The following is a 6,634-nucleotide window of genomic DNA, read 5'->3' as shown; positions in this document are numbered from 1 at the left end:
CCCTAAACCCTAAACCCTAAACCCTAAACCCTAAACCCTAAACCCTAAACCCTAAACCCTAAACCCTAAACCCTAAACCCTAAACCCTAAACCCTAAACCCTAAACCCTAAACCCTAAACCCTAAACCCTAAACCCTAAACCCTAAACCCTAAACCCTAAACCCTAAACCCTAAACCCTAAACCCTAAACCCTAAACCCTAAACCCTAAACCCTAAACCCTAAACCCTAAACCCTAAACCCTAAACCCTAAACCCTAAACCCTAAACCCTAAACCCTAAACCCTAAACCCTAAACCCTAAACCCTAAACCCTAAACCCTAAACCCTAAACCCTAAACCCTAAACCCTAAACCCTAAACCCTAAACCCTAAACCCTAAACCCTAAACCCTAAACCCTAAACCCTAAACCCTAAACCCTAAACCCTAAACCCTAAACCCTAAACCCTAAACCCTAAACCCTAAACCCTAAACCCTAAACCCTAAACCCTAAACCCTAAACCCTAAACCCTAAACCCTAAACCCTAAACCCTAAACCCTAAACCCTAAACCCTAAACCCTAAACCCTAAACCCTAAACCCTAAACCCTAAACCCTAAACCCTAAACCCTAAACCCTAAACCCTAAACCCTAAACCCTAAACCCTAAACCCTAAACCCTAAACCCTAAACCCTAAACCCTAAACCCTAAACCCTAAACCCTAAACCCTAAACCCTAAACCCTAAACCCTAAACCCTAAACCCTAAACCCTAAACCCTAAACCCTAAACCCTAAACCCTAAACCCTAAACCCTAAACCCTAAACCCTAAACCCTAAACCCTAAACCCTAAACCCTAAACCCTAAACCCTAAACCCTAAACCCTAAACCCTAAACCCTAAACCCTAAACCCTAAACCCTAAACCCTAAACCCTAAACCCTAAACCCTAAACCCTAAACCCTAAACCCTAAACCCTAAACCCTAAACCCTAAACCCTAAACCCTAAACCCTAAACCCTAAACCCTAAACCCTAAACCCTAAACCCTAAACCCTAAACCCTAAACCCTAAACCCTAAACCCTAAACCCTAAACCCTAAACCCTAAACCCTAAACCCTAAACCCTAAACCCTAAACCCTAAACCCTAAACCCTAAACCCTAAACCCTAAACCCTAAACCCTAAACCCTAAACCCTAAACCCTAAACCCTAAACCCTAAACCCTAAACCCTAAACCCTAAACCCTAAACCCTAAACCCTAAACCCTAAACCCTAAACCCTAAACCCTAAACCCTAAACCCTAAACCCTAAACCCTAAACCCTAAACCCTAAACCCTAAACCCTAAACCCTAAACCCTAAACCCTAAACCCTAAACCCTAAACCCTAAACCCTAAACCCTAAACCCTAAACCCTAAACCCTAAACCCTAAACCCTAAACCCTAAACCCTAAACCCTAAACCCTAAACCCTAAACCCTAAACCCTAAACCCTAAACCCTAAACCCTAAACCCTAAACCCTAAACCCTAAACCCTAAACCCTAAACCCTAAACCCTAAACCCTAAACCCTAAACCCTAAACCCTAAACCCTAAACCCTAAACCCTAAACCCTAAACCCTAAACCCTAAACCCTAAACCCTAAACCCTAAACCCTAAACCCTAAACCCTAAACCCTAAACCCTAAACCCTAAACCCTAAACCCTAAACCCTAAACCCTAAACCCTAAACCCTAAACCCTAAACCCTAAACCCTAAACCCTAAACCCTAAACCCTAAACCCTAAACCCTAAACCCTAAACCCTAAACCCTAAACCCTAAACCCTAAACCCTAAACCCTAAACCCTAAACCCTAAACCCTAAACCCTAAACCCTAAACCCTAAACCCTAAACCCTAAACCCTAAACCCTAAACCCTAAACCCTAAACCCTAAACCCTAAACCCTAAACCCTAAACCCTAAACCCTAAACCCTAAACCCTAAACCCTAAACCCTAAACCCTAAACCCTAAACCCTAAACCCTAAACCCTAAACCCTAAACCCTAAACCCTAAACCCTAAACCCTAAACCCTAAACCCTAAACCCTAAACCCTAAACCCTAAACCCTAAACCCTAAACCCTAAACCCTAAACCCTAAACCCTAAACCCTAAACCCTAAACCCTAAACCCTAAACCCTAAACCCTAAACCCTAAACCCTAAACCCTAAACCCTAAACCCTAAACCCTAAACCCTAAACCCTAAACCCTAAACCCTAAACCCTAAACCCTAAACCCTAAACCCTAAACCCTAAACCCTAAACCCTAAACCCTAAACCCTAAACCCTAAACCCTAAACCCTAAACCCTAAACCCTAAACCCTAAACCCTAAACCCTAAACCCTAAACCCTAAACCCTAAACCCTAAACCCTAAACCCTAAACCCTAAACCCTAAACCCTAAACCCTAAACCGTAAACCGTAAACCGTAAACCCGTAACCCTAAACCCGTAACCCTAAAACCGTAAAACCTAAAACCTAAAACCTAAAACCTAAACCCTAAACCCTAAAACCTAAAACCAAAACCCTAAACCCTAAAACCCTAAACACCTAAACCCTAAACCCTAAAATCCTAAACCCTAAACCCTAAAACCCTAAACCCTAAACCCTAAACTCGAGGACCACGCGGGTCGCGTCACAAAGGTCGCATGCGAAAGCATGCGTGTCGCGTCACAAGGGTCGCATGCGAAAGCATGCGAGTCGCGTGAAGGTCCAGAGAGACAAGGTTGAGGATGAAATCTGAAACCCTGGAAACTTCATTTTAAATCAATTTGAACCAACATTTATTTTTCCGTTATCTTCTGTTGTTGAATTTAGAAACCTTAAACAAATTCAAACCAAACTTCTAATTTCTAGTACTTAACCTGGATGAGTAGTGATCTAGAATAGAATTGTACCGTCCCTGAGGATCGATACCTGATTATACTCTTGAACGAAAGTTGTGCACTTGCAACCTAATTCAAAAGCTAAATCACGGTTTAAAAAGGTATAGTTCGCTGTACCTGAAACTTAGTGTATAGCATACTTTTGTGCGAACAATTAGATTTTGAGATATCTTTTACCATAATTATTTTAGGATTAGTCATCTTCAAGATTATTTCAATTGAGATTGAAATGTTGGTAATGTAAAGGTTTCTATTGTCTTTAAATTCATCAAGTACAAATATTAGGAATTGTGTAGGCATTTTTTGTATATAGCTTATGCTTAGGTATTTTTCATTTATTTTCTAATTCATGCTGTGTGAGGACATTTTGGGTCATCATATACCATAGTTTTTACTTAGTTTGTTCGAGGACGAACAAAAGTTTAAACTTGGGGGTGTGATAATACCAAAACATATAGCGTAAATCACTACCTTTTAGTACGAAAAATAGTGGAAAAACGTATGTAAAGTACTCATTTTCCCGAATTATTCACTACAAACGTGTTTTTAGGCTATTTTTGCAGGTTTTGGAGAAAGTTACAAATTTAGACCGAAAACGAAGCAAAAATATCATATTTAGGCCGATTCTGAAGGAAGCGTCAAAATAAGGCAACACATGGAGTATGCAAACATCTCACACGATGTGCACAACATGCAACATGACAAAATTAACTGAAAAGTACAGTGCCTTACGGCCTTGGCTATGCCGCAAGGGCACACAAATTGGATCCGTGGACTGTCTAGTTTGGATTAAATCTCAGCCGTTGGACAGCAACCTTCTAAAATGATGAATCTCCATATGTGGCAGGCCTTGCCTTGCTTTGAGGTCTATTTTTAGTGCTCCAAATATAGCTTTGAGGTCTATCTCGCATGCGGCAGTGACAAAAGATCGTAGGCGAGGCCGTATGCAGTAGTGACAGTGTCGTATACAGGTTACATGAGTACCATAAATATTGTATTGAGTTAATTAAAAGGAATTCGTTCAAAACCCTAGAGACTCCCTAAACTTGATTTACAGTAATTAGCATCTCCACCTATACCATCGCCAGAGTAAACTGTAAAAGCACCTGTACATTTATTATTTATTTTATTTTATTAGCATTCACGCATACCAAACAAATTCGAAGAACCTATACTAGTGTTAACATTGTTAGATAACTTAGATCTATCCCTGTGGATCGACACCCGACACTACTACACGATAGGATTATGCACTTGTAATCCGACATTACCATCCATGTCTGTTTTTCTTTTAAAACCCACTTGTTAGCTATGGGTTTTACCCCATCAGGTGGTACAACTAGGTTCAATACCGTGTTGTCATACATGGACTATATTTCGGATCTCATGGCCTCCAGCCATTTATCAGAGTCAGGCCTATCCATTGCTTCCGCATAGGTCAGGGGATCTTCAGTATCAAAGACTGAGACCTCTTGCAGTCCTAAGTACCTCTCGGGTGAATGGACTGTCCTTGTTGACCTACGTAGCACTTGTTCTTTTAAAACCCACTTGTTAGCTATGGGTTTTACCCCATCAGGTGGTACAACTAGGTTCAATACCGTGTTGTCATACATGGACTATATTTCGGATCTCATGGCCTCCAGCCATTTATCAGAGTCAGGCCTATCCATTGCTTCCGCATAGGTCAGAGGATCTTCAGTATCAAAGACTGAGACCTCGTGCAGTCCTAAGTACCTCTCGGGTGAATGGACTGTCCTTGTTGACCTACGTAGCACTTGTTCTTTGGGCTGTCGAACTTCATCCACAACTGTCTGAGGATCGAGTTCTACTTCAACTTACATCGAAGCACTTGAGCTCGAGACTAGAACCTCTTCCAAAGCTACTTATGGATTTGGTACTTCCAGATGCTCATCAGCCGAAGTATCAAGTGGTGGGATTATATGATCTGGTTCAGATATATATTTGTGTGATGTATCTTGAATTTCTTCAAGTATTACATTACTCCCACTACTTCCTTTTGCGAGAAACTCATTCTCCAAAAATACACCATGACGAGCAACAACTAATTTTTTTCGGACTAGTAATATAAGTAATATCCTTTCGTTTCCTTAGGATACCCTACGAAAAAGCATTTGTCATCTTTGGAATCAAATTTGCCAGACGTCGGGCATTTGACAAATACTTCGCAACCCTATATTTTAAGATAAGACATATTTGGGGATTTCCCAAACCATAACTCATACGAAGTTTTTTCTACTGACTTGGATGGAACCATGTTTACTGTTCGTGCGGCAGTTTTTAGTGCGTCTCCCCAAAATGATTTCGGAAGAGTGGCGTTACTCATCATGGAACAAACCATGTCCAGCAGAGTTCGATTCCTTCTCTCAGAAACACCGTTCCACTGCGGTGTCCCCGGAGGCGTGAGTTATGAGATTATCCACATTCATTTAAGTACGTTTTAAACTCAAAACTCAAGTACTCGCCTCCACGGTCCGATCATAAGGCCTTAATACTTTTGTTTAATTGATTTTCTACTTCAGTCTTGAATTCCTTGAACTAATCAAAAGATTCGACTTATGTCTCATTAAATAGACATAACCGTATCTACTGTAATCATCAGTAAACATGATAAAGTAAGAATAATCATTTCTTGCACAAGTACTCATAGGTCCACATACATCAGTGTGTATAAGACCTAATAAGTGACTTGCCCTTTCGCCCTTTTTGGAGAAAGGCGCTTTGGTCATTTTTCCACGTAAACAAGACTCGCGTGTGTTAATTGATTCAAGATCAAATTTACTAGGAAGTCCATTTGAGTGTAACTTCTTGATGCGTTTCTCATTTATATGACCAAGGCAACAATGCCACATGTAAGTCGTGTTTTCATGAGATGTTTTGAGTCGTTTATTTATGTTGAACACAGGTTTTTCCATTTCCAGCATATACAGACCATTCATCATACAAGAGGATTCATAATATAACTCATCTTTATATATAGAACATCTATTGTCCTTTATAACAAAAGAGAAACCATTCGTCTCTAAACATGAGACCGAAATGATGTTCTTGGAAATGCTAGGAACAAAATATACATTTTCAAGTTCCATTACAAGCCCGCTGGGCAAATACAACTCTATACTACCAGCTGTTACGGCTGCAACTAATGCTCCGTTTCTAACTTGGAGTTGTACTTCCTTGTTACGTAGCATCCTTCTATTCTTTAGTGCCTGCATATTCGAACAGATATGAGCACATGATCTGGTATCTATTACCCAATCATTAATAGAAGTAACAACATTAACTTCAACAACAAATATACCTGAGGATGAAGGTTTGGAAGCTTTTCCAGACTTCAAGTCCGCCAGATACTTCGGGCAGTTCCTCTTCCAATGACCTTTTACATTGCAGTAAAAGCAGTCAGAGGCAGCAAAAACCTTTACCTTGGGAGGATTCGGTTTAAGAATATGTTTCCCCTTACCCATGTACTTAGGAGCCACTTTCTTGATCTTCCTCCCACCAACTTGGATCATGAGGACAGAAGAGCTCTTTTTCATGCCATCATCAGTGATCCTAAGCATCCCTTGGAGCTCTTGCAGACTCTTATCCATCCCAAGCATATGGAAGTTCTTGATGAACCTCGAATAGCTGGGAGGGAGTGAGTGCAAGATAATGTCCGTAGCAAATTTCTTGCTTATCGAAGCATCTAGCTTCTCCAGTTGCTCAACATCGCTCGTCATACGAAGCATGTGAGTG

The 6,634-nt window shown here is 40.6% G+C and overlaps 1 long non-coding RNA gene across 1 annotated transcript; it reads right to left on the bottom strand.

Annotated features, from left to right (window-relative positions):
- Positions 1-5,854: 5,854 nt before the first annotated feature.
- On the bottom strand, positions 5,855-6,324 carry LOC144550671 (uncharacterized). The gene is made up of 2 exons (XR_013510532.1): positions 6,201-6,324; positions 5,855-6,108 (listed from the first exon to the last, which is right to left on the bottom strand). It is a non-coding gene; the product is annotated as an uncharacterized LOC144550671 (long non-coding RNA).
- Between the last annotated feature and the right edge of the window lie 310 nt (positions 6,325-6,634).

This window comes from Carex rostrata, chromosome 2 (assembly GCF_964058835.1).
Source record: "Carex rostrata chromosome 2, lpCarRost1.2, whole genome shotgun sequence".
Taxonomy (NCBI): Eukaryota; Viridiplantae; Streptophyta; class Magnoliopsida; order Poales; family Cyperaceae; genus Carex; species Carex rostrata.
Note: the sequence above shows the minus strand (reverse complement) of the source record. Positions and strands in the feature narration are given on the sequence as shown.